The following is a 22,472-nucleotide window of genomic DNA, read 5'->3' on the forward strand; positions in this document are numbered from 1 at the left end:
CCAATCAACCTACCATGCATGTCTTTGGACCAGGGGAGGAAACCGGAGTACCCGGAGGAAACCCCCGAGGCACGGGGAGAACATGGAAACTCCACACACACAAGGTGGAGGCGGGAATCGACCCCCCAACCCTGGAGGTGTGAGGCGAACGTGCTAACCACTAAGCCACCGTGCCCCCCTACCCCGGCAAGTCTTTCTTTTTTTTTTCTTTGATACAAAATTAAGGCTCAGGGAAGCATGAAAGAAAACAAGAAGCCTTCCTTCTTCTAGGTTTAATGAAAATGAAAACATTATTATTATTTAGCACATTCATTTTTTCTTCTTCTTTTGGTTTATCTGTGAAGGAAACGCCGGCTGATTTATAACCTCGAATTACCTCAGCAGAACGAATCCAGCTGCCCCCCTGCAGCTTGATAAATTGGACAGCTTTGAAAACGGGATAAGAAACTTCTACTTCAGCCGAGTGCTCGAAATGAACAGAGCTGGGAGGTGAACTCACAAAAATACCTCCTAGTTATTTTTTCTTTTTTAATTGAATTCCTTTTTTTAATTTCTGAGACACTGGCAGGTCATAGGGTCCTAGTTGAAACGTTGGTTTGAGGTGAATCAGTCTGGAAAGTCAGGAATGAATCGACTCCTTGACCGTGTGGTATATTTAATAGAACGAGCGCCTTCGCACCTTCGCCTCGTACCGTTATTGCCGATTATCTTCAAACCCGGAATCTTTTTTCTTTTACATTCTTAATGCTTGTCCATACTTTAATTATCTGAACAATCAGGCCATGTTTGTAAATATGCCTCGACGTAATGGGTCCAAATTGACGATTTAACGCATCCAGTTGATGGATCTCTCTTAAGAGGGCCGGTGCACTGAATTAATTGCGTCTGCTTTAATTGCTCTTTACATCAGCAGGAAGACTCTGACGTTACCGATAGCGTAGCTTCATCACCACAGGAAGTCGAATACAGAAATATGTTTTGTGACTCGAATACAGATTATTTTTTGTACGTCGCTTTAGATTTGAACTGTTTAGAATTTCAGATTCACTAATAAGCTCCTGCATATGGATATTGACAATTAGCCATCACACACACACACACACACACACACACACACACACAGAGGGCGCTGCAGGTCAAACCAACAGGTTAAAATTAGCTTCCTTTTAATTAGTCTCAGGAGACCCAGAGTGAGATTGTGTACTGGGATCAGCTCATGCTTTATTTATCAATTCACCCCATGCTCTGTATCTTCCTCAGAGATTCAAGTTTAAATGTTAATTACACAGGGTAGCTACAGCTACACCTGCACCTGCACCTACATATACACCTGCACTTGCAACTGCACCTACATATACACCTGCCTACATCTACACCTGCACCTACATATACACCTGCCTACATCTGCACCTACATATACACCTGCCTACATCTACACCTGCACCTACATATACACCTGCCTACATCTGCACCTACATATACACCTGCCTACATCTACACCTGCACCTACATATACACCTGCACCTGCAACTGCACCTACATATACACCTGCCTACATCTACACCTGCACCTACATATACACCTGCCTACATCTACACCTGCACCTGCACCTACATATACACCTGCCTACATCTACACCTGCACCTGCACCTACATATACACCTGCCTACATCAACACCTGCACCTACATCAACACCTGCCTACATCTACACCTGCACCTGCACCTACATATACACCTGCCTACATCAACACCTGCACCTACATCAACACCTGCCTACATCTACACCTGCACCTGCACCTACATATACACCTGCCTACATCTACACCTGCACCTACATCTACACCTGCACCTGCACCTACATATACACCTGCCTACATATACACCTGCCTACATCTACACCTGCACTTGCACCTACATATACACCTGCCTACATCTACACCTGCACCTACATCTACACCTGCACCTGCACCTACATATACACCTGCCTACATCTACACCTGCACTTGCACCTACATATACAACTGCCTACATCAACACCTGCACCTACATATACACCTGCCTACATCTACACCTACATATACACCTGCCTACATCTACACCTGCACCTACATATACACCTGCCTACATCTACACCTGCACAGTGCTTAATTTGTAAATGTATATTTTCCGGAACAAAACCATTCACTTCTCAACACCGTGACTGACACCAACCACACAACTTCAGTTTTCCCAGTTTTACATCTACAGCGTTTGGCAGACCTCCTTATCCAGAGCCACACAACTCACCCACTCAGACGCTAAAATCATCCCAACCGTTTGGTCTGGTCTGAGCGATCCCACACTCTGACATGTGCGCCAGCCCACTTCTTCATTTTGCATAATCAGTCACGGTTATATACAACTTGCTTGTTCTTCAGCTGTTCTTGAAACCAAATATCATTCATCTGATCAGTGGAATTTCTGTCACTGACAATATAGTTCTGAATGATTACAACCCGCTTTGCTTCTGCCTCCCGCTGTCCTGGTCCAGGGGTACAGTTCCATCATCTTGGGATCTCTTTTGATCAGGCACACCGTCGGTTCTACTCGTGTTTTATTAGATCTTTCCCCAGGAACATGACAATATCTGTTTAAAGATCTGGCTCATAGACTTCGAGCTGAATATTGTAATTTAGCTGATTTTTGACCTCGTAATAAAGAAATGTTTTTGTGTTTGATGGAGTTTAACCCACTGGGAATGCTGGGAGGAAACGCTCGAATCCTCTGAATGAACCAGGACATGTCTCGTGTACTAGATGACGCAGAGAAATAAAGGAATAGTGGGCGGGACTTTGTGTCTGAAGCAGAATCTCCAGAATCCTGGAACTTCACCTGCAAGGATCCAATCACAGTCCACGATCAGACGCTCTCTCAAACCGAAGGAACAGGAAAGCAAGCCAACGAGAGCAGAGAGAGTCCGGGTGAAGGACGTCGTCCGGGTCGACGTCTACGACCAGGAGGAACCGGGTGATAAATAAATAAATAAATAAATATATAAATGAGTAAAGAATATAATCCACTTTAATGGAAGCAGAATCATCTTGGGAGCAGCTGATGAACTGATACCTGTGCAGCCTGCCAGAGATCTAACAAGGTGCAAAAATCAATAATGATAATTAGGCCTCGTTTCGCTCGCCTGCAGCTGATCTGAGACGCAGAAGGTGTCAGGTGTTTTATTTGAAGTGTTTCACGCTTCTGTGATCGCTGAGACTGTAATGTAATCTGCAATGGAAATTCACCCGAGTGTCTCTCACTCTCTCAGCGGTGAGGACGACGGTGTAGGGACTGTGGTTACACCAAAAAAAAAGCGGCATGTAAATAAATGGGACTTGAATCGACTTTTGACTCGTGTTAAACTTTTTGTGAAAAACATTCACTTTTAACATAAAAATTTTAACCAAGAAAAAAGACATTAATCAAAATATTTTGTTTATTCTCGATAAAATTACGAATATTCCTGGCTTTACTTTCTTTTATTTTTTTATTTATTTATTTACTTTATTTATTCTTTTACTTTCTATTATTATTATTATTATTATTATTATTATTATTATTATTATTGTATTTCTTTTATTTTTTGTACACCTTTTTCATTTGTTTTTTTATTATTATTATAAATTTTATACATTTGAGACAATTACTTCTAGATTTTTTTTTATTATTTATTTGTGATGTACAATACATATATGCCTGATTTTTTTTTTTACAAATTTTTTTATTTATGATTTATTTATTTATTTATTTTTACAAAATTATTTTTGTTTATTTGATCATTCGCTTGTTTCAGATTTATCTATGTGAGATTATTATGTGAAAATTTTATTTTTTTCTAGAAATTATTTGGAGTTTTTTTTATTATTACAAAGTACCTTTTATTTTAATTTAATTCTTAGTTTTGTTTGTTTCTTTGTTTTGCATTCATGTGTGCGAGAATATTTTATATTTAATTTTTTTTTTCTTTTTTTACAAAAAGTGAATTTTTGTTCGTTTATTTTATGTTTATATTTGTGTGTTTTGGTTTTAGAATTTGTTTCAGGTTACTTTTCAGTTTTTACTATTAAAGAACTAAAATGATATTTGCTGAAGACGATTCGGCTGTATAGTAGAGATAATAAACTCAATCATGCGCTAGATGGTCCTGAGGGCTGATGGGAAATTCAGGCTAACGACCTGGTTGTATTTATTTATTTATTTTATTTATTTATTTGTTTGTTTTCTTCAACATTTAGAAGATGCCTTAATTAGGTTTCTGTGATTATTTAAATCAGATTTTAAACTGTCTCTCATCCTTGGTTAACGTGTTGGACTTCTGATCAGAGGGTAATGAGTTTGAATCTCAGGGCCACCAAGTTGCCACTGCTGGGCCCCTGAGCAAGGCCCTTAACACTCAGCTGTATAAATGAGAACTGTAAGTGGCTCTGGATAAGAGCATCTAGCAAATGGTGTGTATATAAATGCTCTGATGGAGATCTAACTTCGTTCCTTCCTTCCTACACCTTCGTTCTTTTCCTCCCAGAACCTTCTTCCTTATGAATACAGACAAAACAGTGTGACGACATGAAGACGCCACCAGCTGAAAATTCCATTCAGAAACAAAACCATTTTGTTTGGTCAGCAGAACAAATCTCAGTGGAATGCGATTCGTATCACTGATCCGCTTTAGTTTGAGGTTTTAAACAGTAAGAAGATCTATTTCCACATCTTCTGTGGTTATTCTTCCTTCTGCCAAAGCTGTTTCCTCTGTCAATTCCTGTTGTTTCGCAGCTCGACTATAGTTGCTAGAGTCGCTAATGAGCTAACGGATTTAATTACGCGTGCCGCGGCTTATAGACATCATTTTTTGGGGGGAAAATGAAAATAGCAGATGGTTATTGTTTTATTCCTGTTTGACAAAGAAAATATGAATTCAACTCGACTTAAATATTTGGAAATGCTTCGTGTGAAGGGTTTAATGACAGAGAGCTTTTGAATATGTGTCTTGTTGGACAAGTTGAATCTATAGCATCGTATTCGGGACAGGACAGGAAGGAGTCTACGGTGTCAGTGCAAGTTTCCTGCTGTGACGCGTACAATAGCAAGTAGTGGAAATGTGTGTAAAGTTGAATCACACACACACACACAGTGCAGCAGTATGACATGCGGTGTCATAACCATGCTAGTTGAGCTGCAGTGAACTGTGCTTGGCAGCACCCTTGGCTTCATTCGTGTAAACCATCCGCTACGACATCGGAGGCCACGAGGAAACCACAAACACACACTGCTCAGACTCTCCGTCCGTCTCTGAACATCTCGGTCTGGATCGCAGTCGCCAATCTAACGGAGGAGGAGGAGGAGGAGGAAATTGAGACAGACGGAGATAACGAAGCAAGTTCTGAACATGTCACTATCAACAATCCACAGCGCTCATTTTGGAAACTTTGAGAAGCTCTGATTGATGTGATTTCAGCAGCCAATGAGGGTCCACAAGGAGGCGGGAACAACAGAGCTTGAAGCAAATATTCCTCGACATTCTTTGCAGAGCAGACAATCTTCACTCCTTGCGTCCACTATTAATATCTTTCATTTACTTACTCTGGTCTAGTTTCCATATAAAACACCTCAAGTGCCGGTTGCTCGAGCTTGACCAACTCACAAAATCAGCTTGGTTTGGTTTGGTTTCTTGTGGATCGATGAGAATTTGGGGAACAGGCGTTCGTCCTCCGGGATCGAGTCCTGAGTGTTGTGAGTGTTCTGACTGGTCCACCAACACGTGAACAGATCACACATGGAACGCTGTGACCTGTACGCCGGTCCATTTGGTCTTATTATCAATCTCAGATTGAGACGTGGGTTGAACTTGAGCACTGAATGAGTCGACAGATAGACAGACAATCACAGCTCAATCTTTTACTCAGCCTCCGGGCCTCCATGATTGCCACCAAAGCCTCAGAAATCCAGCCATTTGACACACACATCACGGTGATTAAGCCGCTTGACAATCACATCATAATGAATTCTGTTTTATTCGGCGGATTCTTCCTCTTAAAGAGGTTTTGCCGTTTCAAATCCACGTCCGTTTCCTGACCGACTCCTAAAAACGTTTCTTTTTTTTTTCTATCAGGTGGATTTTTAAGACAGAAATAACAACACGGAAACCAAATTAGAATCCGTGTTAAATTTTCATAATTTATTGTAATGGTTTGACATGAAAGTACAACGTTGTTTTAAATAACAGAAGAAATCTGGTTGCTTAGAAACTCTGGAACCGAACAGACATTAAAAAAAAAAAAAAAAAAAGTTGAAATTGCGTGAAATCTATTTTTTTTTTTTTTTTTAAATCTCCTGCAAAGTTAGGAGTCATTTATCAGGCTAGTGCCGGAGGTGACGCGCCGGTGAGATGCTAAATGACACGTATCAGTGTGCATTATAGGTTTGAGCATTTTAGAGGTCAAAAAATGATCATCATCCATCAGCAAGCAAAAAATAAATAAATAAAATTCCAGCACAATACAGACGTTGGCTTCCCGAGCGAAGCGACGGCTCGGAAGGAACTCGTCGGTCTCGGTTGTTCCACAGGCTGAACAGGATGAAGTAAACGGAGATGTAGCGGATTGTTCGGTAGTCTTGTGGATTTTAATAATGCATGCTGAGTGTTAGTCTGGATCAAATACACAGCAGGATAGCATTGATCTTTTTGTCTCTTTGTTCAGATCCTGTGCTGTTTTTAATAGACTTCACTCAAAAACTTCAAACCTCTTCATCAGCTCTGGTGATTTTAACGGCTTCTCACGGCGAGCGGTTGATCTCAGGTGTGTTAGTCAGATATCGTATAGTTAAAACTGCCCGAAGTGACAAAGGTTAATAATGTAATGATTGTGTCCATGAAACAGCTTCGGTCTTAAACGCTATAAATATAATTAGCATTATAGAATTGTAGCATTAGCTACAGAGTTTATCACGTCTTGCCTCAGGTGAGCTTTAATTTCAGCTCATCTGATGAAAAATGAAAGATAAGACTCTAAAATAAAAAAAAAAGATAGCAGAGGCAGATTCTGGTGGCTCAGTGGGTTGGTGCACAAGTTTCTCACCATGATGCTCACGGTTCTAGTCTTGGTTCAGGTAAGTTTTCCTTCCTAAGTGTAGCGTTCTCTGTAGTAGTAACAAGAACTAAAAGGTAAAGCGCCAAAAAAAAAAAAACAGATGAGTATAAGGACCTGGTGGCTCAGTGGGTTGGTGCACAATGTTTCTCACCATGATGATCAGGGTTCAAGTCTTGGTTCAGGTGAGTTTTAGAATCACTTTAAGGTGTAGCAGTGACATGAGCTGAAAGATAAATGTTTAAAAAAAAGCAGAGTTGTCAGAAAGTTCTGATAGCTCACATGTCTAAGGGTGCGTCCCTCTGCAGTGTCATGCTGCACAGGATTGAGACCACCTGCAGGCGAGCTGAGGGGCTGGAACCCGGTGGGGCTCTAAGTCTGGCAAAGTGAGAGAAAGAGAGTGAAAGCCAGCAGGTCCCACCTGGGGCTCCTGGAGAGGTGAAGGGTGGGGTTATGCTGCTCTGGGCTTTTTCTCATCTATATAATTTTTATATATATACACACACTTTATTATATTTATTTATATACTTTCATCTAATTTAACTTGCTTCATTTTTACTTTTCCTACAATTTCTACTACCTTCACTTACATACCGTTCAGACTTATATCATCTATGTCTCACACCACATCACACTTACATACATAATGTACAACTGAGCCATTATTTTCTAAATAATATATACACACTTAAATATATATTAATTTCATTTATTTTTACATACATATTTTTTTTCCTTTTTTTATTTTTATTTATTTTCTATACAGTCTATTGTTTGTGCTACATTTTTATTTTGCTACAAGTTTCTACATACATTCTCTACATACATTATCATCATGTACTAAATTGATAAAATCTTACTCCAGATTAATTTAAGGTAGCCATACCTGAGCCTTGAACCCACAACCTCAGCACTACAAAGGCCTGCTCTAACCAACCGAGCTATAGGTCTGCCACACTGTCAGCTGGTCAGGCTTCCACTCTGACAACTGTTCAGTCTGCCAGGAGAAAAAGATACCTGGAACTGAACCAGTGATCTCAGGACTGTGAGGTAGACCACTTTCCTATGAAGCCACAAGGCCACACATGGGGAGGTGATTTTTAAAGGGTTTATCTACAATAGTGAAACCTTCGTTTGAAGTCTGTGACCTTAGATGTTACTCATAGCAAGTAATGCTTTCTGAGTCCTGTGGTGGCTCAGCTGGTATATAAGTAGGTCTCTTAACAGGAGGACTGAAGTTCAAAACTTGGCTCATGTGAACAAAAAGCCAAAGTTTTTCTTTATAAGCACAGGTAGAGGAAGAGGAAGAGAAATCTGCCCAAGTCGCAGTCTGTTACACACCGGTGGCTCAGTGGTCTTTAGCTCTAAGCTGCTAGTGTGAAGCTTTTATTTATTTATTTATTTATTTATTTTTAATGAAAAAATGAATCATTTTATAATATTGGATCTGAAAAAGTGAATTTTATCACAAAAAAAAATCCAAGCCCGTGTTGGTGGACTGGTCGACTCGCAGAACAAATAATAAATTATGTATTTATTTTCTGAATGAATATTTAAGTATAACCTGCAGTATTGGCTTATATACATATTTATAGCACCATCCACACTTTACTTTCAGTTGACATCAATGCAAAACAAACTCAACCATTTTGGGATAAAGTTTTAATCCCATCCGCTCGCATCCAGACCAAGATCTCTTCTTCAAAGCCTTCTCACTTGACTGTTCTATACATACTGTACTTTTTAACTCGTGTTAGCAAATCGATCCCCCGAAAACCTAATTAAAAGCCAAAGTCCATTTGAGGAAATTCTTGGAAAGTGAGCAGCATGCAGCCTTAAAAAAAGTTTAAGCTGTAATCTGTACATTCTCAAACCTGCAGCAGAACTTCACGTCCTCCAGCTTCTCCTCCAGCTCCTCCGGCAGCGCTCAGACTTTGCCGTGAAAATGCGGCAGGTTAACCGTAATGTTGTTGCTGCTTCTGTATATCTTAAACAGTTTGCCGTTTTCCTTAATCTGTGTCGTCAGCTGTGATTGTGCTCTGAGGGAGGACGCATTATGTACCCTTGTGCATGAATTGATAAAAGCTAGCTGTAAATCAGCGATAGTGCGCGGCATAAATGAATCGGATCAAAGAGATTTTTTTTTCGTCTTTGAAGACTTTTAAAAAAACTTCTTTCTTTTTTTTTTTTTAATTCATTTTAGATAAAACGAAAGTTTGGCCGAGTCATAAGTCAGTGCCATGTGTTTAATCAAGCGTTTGGGAAATGCAAACGGATAACGGAATGCACTTACACGAATCGTCTCGACACATGAGTCATGTTGTGTAACGTGGAGTGTTTAATAGGAGAATGCCCGAGAAATGGGCCGTGTCTTTATGCTAATGGTGCCACAGGGTAAAGGGCCGCCGCTGAAAGCAATGCGAGTGCATGCCGAGAAATCAAATTTGATCGGGGTTGATGTTGCTTAAGAGTTTGAAGAATCCATCACGCATGCAAATGAGTTTTATTCATGCACAAGCCTAATGTTGGCAAATAGCCATTCGGTGCATGGCACTATTCATTATTTCACGTGCGAGCCAAAAGCAGAGTGAATCTTTTGTGTGAGAACCCAAGATAATTATTTAAGCTCTTTCCCTGTAAATGGTCAGGAAATAAAAGCAATAGAACAATATCTTAACTAACAAATTGTCCGAATTTTTCAAGCGTTTAACTCGTCTCGTCTACACGCAGACACAGACCTGTCCTCTGTAATTTCCTCAAGATCCTCTCTGTGTGCTGTGAGATATAATTACACCAGCATGACCTAGAGGACCCCAGAGCATACTCCCTGGCAGGAGGTACCAAATAGGAATACAAATCTGATGCCTAAATCACCTCGTCAGTACCTCTCGTCAATGATTCTCTCACATTTTACATTTACATCATTTAGCAGACGCCCTTATCCAGAGCGACTTACATTTTTATACAACTGAGCAATTTAGGGTTAAGGGCCTTGCTCAGGGGCCCAGCGGTGGCAGCTTGGTGGATGTAGAAATCGAACTCACAACCTTCCGATTGGGGGGGGGTTCCTTGGCGGCTTAGTGGTTAGCACGTTCGCCTCACACCTCCAGGGTTGGGGGTTCGATTCCCGCCTCCACCTGGTGTGTGTGGAGTTTGCATGTTCTCCCCGTGCCTCGGGGGTTTCCTCCGGGTACTCCGGTTTCCTCCCCCGGTCCAAAGACATGCATGGTAGGTTGATTGGCATCTCTTGAAAATTGTCCGTAGTGTGTGATTGCGTGAGTGAATGAGAGTGTGTGTGTGCCCTGTGATGGGTTGGCACTCCGTCCAGGGTGTATCCTGCCTTGATGCCCAATGATGCCTGAGATAGGCACAGGCTCCCAGTGACCAGAGGTAGTTCGGATAAGCGGTAGAAAATGAATGAATGAACCTTCCGATTGGTAGCCCAACACCTTAACCACTAGGTTACCACTTCCCTCGGAGATTTTCAAACTCCTATCATAGGAAGTGAACCCAGACATCCTGAAACAAACTCGATCTTGGCTGCAGCTATCAAGGATTTTATCTTTTCAGGCCTCACAGGTAAAGATTTGGATGCGGATCATTCTGTAAATCAAGAACAGAGGGTTTGATGAGTATTCCCACACCTATCCAAACCTTCGCTGTTTTTAAGTTCCACACTATGGATAAAGGTGAGCCATCAGGGTCTCAGTGTATGACGGGAACTTCGGGTACAGTATAACTCGGGAATACAGTCCAGGACTGGGTTGCCAGTCTACTCTAGAGTACCTTCTGAACACAGCTTCGCAAACTAAGGGGCAAGTTTAAGTAAGCAGTCCACTTAAAAAAAAGAGGGAACCAAGGACACAGAGAGGACCAAGGACATGGAGAAGTTCTATCCACCATGTCTAACAAATGTGATACCTACTGTATTGTAGGTAACTGGTACCTCTCAAATTCATGCATCAGCTCTTGCACATTACCTGAGGCGCTAAACTGAGGTTATGTGTTATGTTTTCCCTACAAAGTTTTCCATGACTTTAAGGCTTATTCCATCCCTAACCAAATTGGGCATGGGCACAGCTAAAGGCCTTTGGTTCAGCCATTTGAAGCCTGTTCTGATTATGTGGACTACTTTGCCAACGTTCCAGGACTAGTATCGGTGTAGGTCAGGTTGAGTTTACTCAGCGAAGTGGAGGTTATACATTATCTTCTTTAGCTTTGTGATTTGGATTTGTTTGAGTTGTCGTGGTTGACCTGTTAACTTCAAGGAGCATGCACTACTGTAGCGCTGGAAACCTTTAAATCATGCACGCTCTTCTGCCACAAGGCTTCAGTTCAGGAAAGATGCACTTGTGTTTTTCCTTTTATTTTGCATTAGCTTACTGACAGAATAAAAAGTAGCTCTTGGCAGTCAACATTTTAACCCGACGCTCTTACCGAAGCCAAGCAGTTTTGTGGATTAAAGCAGTACTGCTGCATTACATTAACATGTAAATGAGAAATAGACAAAATGTCAGCATTAGGTCTCTCCCCACATGTTCAGCTGTACTGCTCTGCACTTTGCTTTTATGCTGCTGTGCGATTACAAACGGCAAGTCCTGTTCCATTACCCGTCAAGTGTTGTGCAAGGTCGCATGGCATGCTCGACCGATCTGCCATGCTCTCGGCCTTTTAACTGTAATTGCCCTTTAAAGACAGAGGAAGTCTAGACTGACAACGCTGGAATGTGTGTATTGAGAATGTTTCATAGGCTGAAGACCTGCACAGATACTCTGTAGTGCTTTCAGAGTTTGTGAATTATAGAACATTGATACATGGCATCTTCACCTGCAAGAAACAAAACCGACTGTGCAACTGATGTAGAAGAATCCTGATTTCTACCAATTAGTCAAAGCGCTGTATACAGTACATTCCCCAGTCTTTTAGTGAGGAAAACAGTAGCTTAACTGCACCAAAATGATATTATTACTGTATATCTCTCAACATAAACAGACTGAAGCATACAGTATGTATATGTACAGTCCATAATTGGTGCAGTTGACGGACTTATGAAACATCTCTACAGATGAAGTTTCTGTTAGGACATGTTAATATTTGTGGTTTAGTGGTTAGCATGGGTGCTAGTTTCCTCAGGGTACTCAGGTTTCCTCCCCCTAGATCCAAAGACATGTGTGGTAGGCTGTTGTTATGTTTTCCTATTTAAGCTTAGACAAAAATTTATCAAGAGTAATTCCTCCTACGGCTTTCGAGCCACATGCACCAAATTCGGATATGTTGTAGACCCTGGTCTGAAGTTTGTTGCTGTTACTTTTCTAAGTGATTCGAGTACCGGTACTTCCTTTTTTCCCATATGCCCCTTTTCCAACAAAAAGAACCGGGTGCTGGTTCAGAGCTAGCACTGGTGCTGGTTCAAAGTTGGTTCCACTGGCGAACCTTCTAAGAACCGGTTTGTTTTTCCACCGGCTAGTGAGCCGTCACAGAGCCGAGTCAGACGTCACTGTATACGTGTCACGTGTCCCAGCAACGTTAGCGCAGCAGCGGCAAACACATCAACAATGGCAGATGTTGCTTTACTGTTAATGCTCATGGCTTTGTGAACCTACATTAGCATCCAAACGCGGCGAATCCAACGTGTACGTGCAGCTCCATGTAATCTGTATAAACGGAGGTTGTAATCGAGAAAGTACATAACGTTATTTTATCATTAACACAGAAAAAAGTTAGCCTTAGCATGTAGCTAACTACTATCATGTGTGCTGATAATGTATCATGTCGCGGTAAAGTAAAAGTGTATTAAACATTAGTATATTTAAGGTACATTATCAAATGCGCTAACAGTAGCCCCGCCCACAGCCCCTAACGTGAGCGGTTCTTAAGTCTAGACCAGCAACGTTTTGGTGCTACTTAAGAACCACTTTTCCTTTGAACCAGCACTCAAACTGCCACGGTGGAAAAGGGGCGCTAGACTCCCATTATAAACTTTGGAGGTTTATAACTCAGCAAGCTTTCGAACTATCTACACCAAACTCGGACAGCTCCTTTAGGGTGATACTCTGAACAAACTTTTAAATTGGTGTACCGACTGGCCTTTCGGTTGTCCCACAGCCCTGCCCACAATATATGCAAAATCAAAAAACTTTTTACAACATGGACATGTGACATATCAAAACACTCAGAACACAGAACAAAACTGACGTCACATGCTCGTCTCTACTTACCTCCAAATGTTTTGGCACCCTAGCTTTCTATTTACTTGCTTCCAAAAGTAACACTGACCCTTATGTCCACTCGCTTCCAAAAAGCACCGGCCTTTGCGAATACTTGCATCGTCAAAGCCAACATCAAAGTTTGTCGTGACAAATCTACAAATCTAGTTTATATCTATCTAAATACAGTATGTGTTTGTGTGTGAATCTTTGCCCTGCGATGGACTGCAACCCTGTCTAGAGTGTCCCCTGCCTCGGTCCCCAAGAGTCCCTGTGTAGGATAAACAGAATAGAAAATAGATGGATGGAAAGAGTCACCAGTTTCAGCACTTTGTAACATCAGAGGTCAAGCTGTAACTAAGCTGTAACATTACATTACTGTAACTTACATTTAGTGGTGAAATGAGAAGCTGAGTTCTCACATCAATCAGTATAACTATTGTTAAATATAAAATTGTTAGTATAAAAATTGCAGATTGCTGCGGTATAAAACACTTTGGGATATATTACAGCACACCCCTAGAGTGTTTTATTCCTCACAAAGGCATTATTTTTGCTCCGCAACTTTTACACAGAGCTCAATACATGTAATCAGTGTCAACCTTTCAAATCAAACTTCATCTCAAACTCCAAATTAATATTTTTTGCATTGTTAAATTAGCATTCGCTAATAGGTCTTGCGTATTTAGCGAATGCTGCACCTTTAGGGGTCTAAATGGAACGTTTCAATTACTTCAGCCTTTGTGCCCTATTTTCAGAACAAATATAAACGCTCAAGAACAAAAAAGAAGCTCTCTGAGGTTACCATAATGGCTGAAAGTGGACTTCAAGCTGGAATGTGTCCTTCAAATGCTAGCTGTGAATATTAAAGACAAAAGCTTGCAGGTGTTTTTTTTTTTATCATCTGAAAGAAAAGCCTATTAAACTATAGCAGGACAAGAATGAGAAGATTTGTACAAGGTACACACACACACACACGTTCCAATAAATGATAACCTTCAAGCTATATGGTCCAAATAGAAAGTGAATGGCAAATAATTGTGTAGTCCTCCTCCGCTACTGCAATAAATGGATCTTATTCACCCAGTAGAGAGCCACCAACTGAGACACACTTATCTTAAGACTGTGTTCACTAGAGGTGAAGTACATCCTCTGTACCCACTCATATCCCTCTCTGTATTTAACTTCTCAGGACAAGGTTGTGCAATTGAATGGACTTTAAAGCATGTTCTTGCTTTAGACCTTGAATGCAGAGGTGGGTCTTAGGTTCCACTTGTAGTTTCTGGAAAGAACTCTATATGTTCCATGCAGTTCTCAATCAAGCAAATAAGGATTAAAACAGTAACTAGATTTGTAAAGTTTGTCACGACAAACTTTGATGTTGGCTTTGACAATGCAAGTATTCGCAACGGATGGTGCTTTTTGGAGGCAAGTGGACATAAGGGTTAGTGTTGCTTTTGGAGGCAAGTGGACAGAAAGCTAGGTTGCCAAAACATTTGGAGGTAAGCGGAGACAAGCATGTGACATCATCCAAATACTCCTGAGGAAGTTCCCCACATTGGGCTGATTGTTTTGATATGTCACTTTTCAATATTGTGGATATGTCACATGCCCATGTTGTGCAAAATTTTTTATTTTCACATGACATCACGTGACGTCATCAGAATACACGTGAGGAAGTTCCCCTCATTGTTCTGAGTGTTTTGATATGTCACATGTCCATGTTGTAAAAAGTTTTTTGATTTTGCATATATTGGGGCAGGGCTGCGGGACAACCGAAAGGCCAGTCGGTACACCAATTTAAAAGTTTGTTATTTTAAATTTTATAAATTTTATAAATTTATGTCTAAGCTTAAATAGGAAAACAGAATGTGGGCCAAAACCCAAATCTTCCTGCAGGTGAGAGTCTCAATTCAGAGTCAAATTACTTGTAATAGATTGTTGTAACAGAGTTCACTTAGAAGCAGATAAGGAACACTTCGCTCATATGACCTGGTGTTTTGGCCCTTTACAGAATTAGAGAAGTGTGTGAAGAAATGTATGATGTGCGTGTGTGTGTGTGTGTGTGTGTGTGTGTGTGTGTGTACTTATTTACACCATAAATCTAACAATAACAGCAATACTGTCAAGTCAGTAACTTGCACTCTAAAACCAACCACTTTTATTCCCACCTCCACTCATTCCCACCTCCAAATGACAAGATAACACCAGAGTGTGTCTTGTAACCGTAATGATGTCTGAACTCTGCTCCCTTCATCTTTCCTCCATCTCTCCTTTCACCTCGGTTTTAAGGCAGAGCTTTATGACAGCATTATCAGCGAACCTCTCAGCAGTCATAGCAGCCGAGTGTCCACTTCCTGTTCTTCCCTTTAATACTGAGCCCATTACCATCTAACACAGTTGCTCCTGGCTCTGTCTCATTACCACACACTGTGGAAAATGATGTCCTGCCTTCGAAAAAAAAAATAGAAAGGTTATATGAAGGGGACAGGGTTAGAGAACGAGTCTGTGGCTGATGTAAAACGCCGTTAAAGACGTTATTCTACATTATGCGACATTATAGTGTCAGTATTGCTCAAAAGGTGCTGATTAATTTCCAAGAACCTCTGGTGGTGTTCACTTGAATCCTGGAGCAATAAGGAATCCATTGGAATCCAGATCAAGTGCTTGATTTTTCCAGGTCAGCGGTGCCAGATTAGCTGCCAGGAGGTCATTACAGCTGGCACACATCTATTCTGGAAGGAAGCAAAAAAAAAAAAAGACAACTGACATGTTTATTTGTGTCGGTTATTTTGTTTGGTTGCGCCTGTTTGATTAGAAAGTCGCCCATTCGTCTGTTCCTCAGAGTCAGAGTGGCCGGTAAGTTGACGGTGTATGGTGGCGTGGGCGATAGCTGTTGCCATATGGGCTTGGACCAAAGGCTTTCACCTCTGAGACAGCTAAATCCTGGCAACAGCAGAAAACCTAGCATTACCTCAGCAGCTGGAGCTGTGAATGGGTGCAATTATAGCCATTAGGTTGTTTAATTAAGAGATTGCTGTCAGCCTGAGGGAAAAGTTTAAAAAAAAAAAAACAATGTGCCTCCTTTACCCCTCCCAGTCTGTGCCCTTTCAGGAAGCTCTGCACACTCACGACTACTCTGCTTATAGTAATGAGCTTTCAGCAACTTCACTGGGGTTCATTATACAAGCTGTAAAAGGGCAAGATATTACTTGCCGAGAAAGCAGCGAGTGATGGACAAAGTGTTAAAATTAATAACGTCTGCGGATCTGCAAGTCTGTGAAGGTCTAGTCAAGTCAAAATCTGAAATCACCCCCATATCTTTCACCCAAATTACACACTCTTTGTTTCCTAGCACTGCCTTAATCAAAAGTCCTCCTTGTTAACGCACCTCTAACAATTTTATATCACCAAAGTGAGAAAACTCACTCACTCACTCACTCACTCACTCACTCACTCATCTTCTACCGCTTATCCGAACTACCTCTGGTCACTGGGAGCCTGTGCCTATCTCAGGCGTCATTGGGCATCAAGGCAGGACACACCCTGGACGGAGTGCCAACCCATCGCAGGGCACACACACACACACTCACACACTACGGACAATTTTCCAGAGATGCCAATCAACCTACCATGCATGTCTTTGGACCGGGGGAGGAAACCGGAGTACCCGGAGGAAACCCCGCGGCACAGTGAGAACATGAAAACTCCACACACACAAGGTGGAGGAGGGAATCGAACCCCCAACCCTGGAGGTGTGATGTGAACGTGCTAACCACTAAGCCACCGTGCCCCCCGTGAGAAAACTTTGACAATAAAAAAAGTAGCAATATCGTAGCGTCTCCACAATCCATTTTTTTCTGGTAAGTGCAGTATCCTTGTCAGCGCCTCGGTGGATCCAGAGCCGGTCCAAGGAACCACAAATAAGAGGCGAGGACACACGTTGGCTGGGACACGGGTCCACTGCAGGTCAGCATACACACATTGACACCTTGGGATGATTTAGTGTAACCAATATACTAACTGTGAGGTTGTGAAGCACCAAGTGGTGACACCACTTCTCCAAGAAAGTAACGTGATATATTTTTATAACAAACAGTGCAGCTCAGTTTTGTACAATGTGTCAACATTCAGTAGAGCTGACAAGCCAGACCACATTACACAAGGTAGAACAACAGACCCAGAGAAAATAAAATAAAAAAAAAACTAAGAAAGAGTCAGAAAACCACAAACAAGGAATAAACCATCAACGGTGAAACAACACAAAGAAATCTACTGTACATAAACAGAACATGATGGTAGGATAGGTACAGGTTCACCATTATTTATTAAAGCCTCATCTCCTCATCCTTACCTTTCCAAAGACAGTCGGCATCTTCTATCAAACTTTGGTGACCTGGCCAAATGATCTGTTTGCTCAGACAGAGCTTCGAGATGTGGGCGTCTGTTTCTGCTAAAATACAAATGAGAGGAAATCGTAGCTTCCTGGGTCATTTATGCTTGAAGGACACACACATACACACACACACACACACACACACACACTTACTTTCCAATAAATTATAACCTTCAAGCTATATGTTCCGAACGGCAAAAAAGTGAGTAGTCCTCCTACGCTTTACTCTACTGCAGTAGATGGCTCCTACTGTATTTATCCACCAACTGAGACACACTTATCTTAAGACTGTCTGGTGAAGCATCTCCTCTGTACCCATTTTCATATCCACCTCTGTGTTTAATTTCTCACGGATTAAAGGGTTGTGCATTTGAACGACTTATGAAGAAGTGTGTTCTGTCTTTAGAATTTGACTGTACACATAAATCTGAAGTTTCACTTGTAGCTTCTGGAAAGATCTCCGTAAGATATTTAAAAGCCCCAAAATTCCTGACAGGTTGGACCGAGTCCTCGATTAGTTCCGTTTGCTGCCTCTCTAGAGCCTAATCAGATGCATGTGTAAAGCAGGCTCGGTGAGGCTCGACAAGATTCAGCCTCTCGGGGGTGTAGCGATTCCAGGATGTGGGCATGTCAACGCTGGACAGATTAGAGATGTTTGAACTTGTTAGCTGCTGCACACAGGAAAACATCGGCAGAGTATTTTTTCACAAGTGATGCCCTTCATTTCTGTCAAAAATTGAAGCTTTAGTAGAATATCCTTACCAAGGTCCATGCCTCATGTGATTATAGAGTTTATCTCCAAAGTATTTATACACCATAATCTTGGGTCTGAACCATGCATTTGGAAAAAATGTAGCAAACCAAACAGTGTTAGACGGATTATGTCCAATCTTATCCACAAAAATTGCACGGTTTCATTCCACCTTTTTAATCAGTTGGTCTTGCCTTAAATAGACTCAGGCGTATCTTCTGCTTGGTTGAACTGAAATACTGAACTCACACCGGCCCTTTCCAGGTATAACCCGACAACCCTAGATGATAAGATCAGACACCTCGGACACTTTGGGCCTTTGATGACAGGATTGGAAGCCTATGTAATCTTTCACCGTTGTAGCCTATCCATCTCAAGGTGTGACATACTGGGTATCCAGAGAAGCTTTTCTGCTCACTGTAGAGGTAAAGACTGAGTATTTATTTTGTCAGATTGAATCAGTCTGGCCTTTTTTCCTCTGATCTCTCTCATGAACAAGGTATTTCTACCTGCAGACTGTTAATCACTGGGGAATTTGGTGTAAACTCTAGAGACTGCTGTGCTGGCAAAGCCCACAGGATCAGCAGCTTCTTCCATAGTCACTGAGATCATGTATTTTCCCTTATTTTGATGTTTGACCGACATGGATGCATGACTGTATGCTTACTGGAACAAGATGTCCATGTGTTCATTAATTCATTCATTCATTCATTTTCTACCGCTTTATCCAAACTACCTCGGGTCACGGGGAGCCTGTGCCTATCTCAGGCGTCATCGAGCATCAAGGCAGGATACACCCTGGACGGAGTGCCAACCCATCGCAGGGCACACACACACTCTCATTAATTCACGCACTCACACACTAGGGACAATTTTCAAGAGATGCCAATCAACCTACCATGCATGTCTTTGGACCGGGGGAGGAAGCCGGAGTACCCGGAGGAAACCCCCGAGGCACGGGGAGAACATGCAAACTCCACACACACAAGGTGGAGGCGGGAATCGAACCCCGACCCTGGAGGTGTGATGCGAACGTGCTAACCACTAAGACACCGTGCCCCACCTCCATGTGTTCATATCATCCTAAAACACAATATAATTATGTGTGTCCTTACTTGCACTGGAATATATTTAAAACCTATGATTAAGCAAACATACAAGAAAAAATAGCTTTAGCATCTGATGAGGACAGAAGAGAGAAACAGAGCAGCAAAGTACTGCCAGTTGAAGCAGTGAAACCTCTGACAGGTCACCTTAAGACTTCTCTATTTCACATTTCTGACAGGTTGAGCATGACCGGGTCACAATCTTCCTCTCCATCAGCCGTCACTCATTAAACCTCTAACTTTACCCTTATTTTAACCCTGATGTCGTGTTCAACTCTTCACATCGCTCGACGTCTCCTGACCCAGACCAGATCATATCTTATTTTAATCTCAGGTATAATAAACAAATAGAAATTACAGACCTAATTTGAGGTCCTTCCTGCTCTGTATATTTGTGTATATTTACATTTTAACATCAACCGCTTAATCTGCATTATTTCCACGTGTGCGCCATCTGGCACAGGGCTTAAATTAACATCAGTGACGTTACTGCAGATGTATGATTTCATGCACCAATGATGTTCTCTGAAGCTTCCAGTCTTCCTTTGTTGCCTTTCTGGGTATGGGCCAGAAAGTGCTTGGCCCCCTAAATCGCTCCTTGCAAGGATATATATTTTCTTCTTAATAATATTATCATTCAAATTCATTTAAATGCAATCAATTCAAATAAAGAAAATTCACACCTCTGCTTCCTTCGTATCGTTTCACAATACACACCTTCGCACTGCCTTTTAGAACGTATGTAGATGACCGTTAAGGAATTAGCAACGTACTGTACCGCGTGCTCTAACATGTCGAAAATATATTTAACATTCAAGCACACTGAAATATTTTCACTTTAAACTTTGAGAGTGATTGTGAGAATGCTCGGAGAAGACACAGAGGGTTAGATGCTCTGCAGGGCCAACAAAAATAGTCATTTCTCTCCGTCTGTGTGGCAATCTGCACCACTATAATAGAGACTCCTTTTTCTGTACACTGGATGCAAATGAGAAGCACACACACACACACACTGGTATGGTGCCCATAGAGACTTGGATGGTGTTCTCATTCTTTTAAACCGCTTCAGTGCGTTTTCATTAGCAACCGGCATTTTTGCCACTGCCTCCTGCTAGTTTCTTTGTCAACAACAAGGACAAGTAGGCTTTAGATATAGAGTTCAGGCCTAAAAATAACCGAACCTAGTTTTGCCCAAAGACAAGCTCTTCTAGAATTTTTTTCTTTTTTAAATAATAAAAAAGAACAAAGTTTTAAGTTTGTTGATTTCATTAATTTTGCTAAATCAGGCTTCACCATTCATCACCATTCGTTCAAAAAAAAAAAGGTCAAGATCTTTATAAATGGCCTCATGTACAGTGGATTAAATGCTCTTTAATAAAAAGAATGAAAAGTAAACTCCATTATAAAAAAAAAAAAAAGCCATAAAATCAAGCAAAAACAGACAAAATGGGTTAAAAAGAGCCCTGGCTGTGAAATCCACCGTCTTTGTTCATTTGTAAATGAACTGAAGGGAAAACGATCCAGGTGGACTTCTGTCCTGGAGAATCAGCAAGCGCTTCTTCTGTGTGCTCCAAGTAATCAGATTTAGTTTAGTCTTTATGACAAACACTACAGGATCGAGAGCCACGGCAAGGAAACCGTTCACGCTGTTGTTGATTGTTTTCCTTTAACAGCACAACACATGGAATTAACCTGTGGGAGGAAAAGCAGTACCGTGATGTAGACTGTAGCATCAGTTCAGGATTACAGTGTTGGGAAACTGCGGAAAAACTCCAACTGAAATGACCTACAGCCTTTTTGACAGGTTTTTGATGTTCAGTAGAAAACTAGCTGTCCAGGAAAGAGCTGGAGATAAGAGATAAGTGAAGACGATACTGAACCGCAGGATCAGCCTGGACCTCGGCCAAACGTCCAGAACATACAGAAGCTAAAGAGCTGCAGAGGAAGACGACTTTGGAGGACTTGGACACGGAGAGAAGTGTGTCGTGAAAACTAGACCTTCCATCAAGGAAATATGATACGATTGTGTAAAAACCTGTTACCTGACTGAATACCTGTGTGTGTGGGTGTGTGTGTGTGTGTGTGTAAAACCATCGGATTATTCGACTCTTTTCTCTCAGCTCAGTCTCCTTGCTCTGCTTCACATGGACATGCTGTATGTGCTGGAAGCTGTATTTCTATAAAACACTGTGGGAATCGTGGGAAAAAGCATTGATGCAGTGATGCTGTGTGACTCATCTATTATGTTCAGGAAAGAGCTCGAGTTAATAAATCAAACCTGGCATGCACATGGAGCACAACTTTTTACTCCGTTCTTCAATTTTTTTTCTTCCCTCTCACTGCAAGAAATGAGATCTGAAGAGTTACTGAATAAAGGCTGATGTTTCTCATTACAGGCTGCTGCAGGGACGAGTCCCGAAACCCGGAAACCGCTCGGCACGTTGCCACTTCCTGTTCCTGTTTTATTCAACGATATAAAATCCAGCAGTAAAAGCGCACTCGGGATTTTTTTAAGTATTTACATGTGGTCGTGATCAGAAACCTTTCTTGGTTTTTCAGCTTCAATCCTACTGTCTGGTTGTCAAGGTAACCGGGGGATGCTAACGTCCGGGTGGCCTACGATTACGCATCGTCCGCGCAGCACGATACTATACAATTCTACAAAGAAATAAAAGACTATTACGACTATTTCAAGACCGTCTACTTATTTCAAGCTTAACAGCGGCTCATTGTATCGACAGATCGTTTTGTTTCTAGAAAAAAAGATGCTTAAAAGAAGTAAGAAAGATTTTTACGCCTTAGGAGTCTGTAGGGTTTTTTTTTAAAAAAACATCTTCCATGCCTTGTTCTTATAACACATTGTTTTCAAAACGCAATATTTGTTATTCGAGAGATTG

Source organism: Tachysurus vachellii, chromosome 20 (assembly GCF_030014155.1).
Source record: "Tachysurus vachellii isolate PV-2020 chromosome 20, HZAU_Pvac_v1, whole genome shotgun sequence".
Taxonomy (NCBI): domain Eukaryota; kingdom Metazoa; phylum Chordata; class Actinopteri; order Siluriformes; family Bagridae; genus Tachysurus; species Tachysurus vachellii.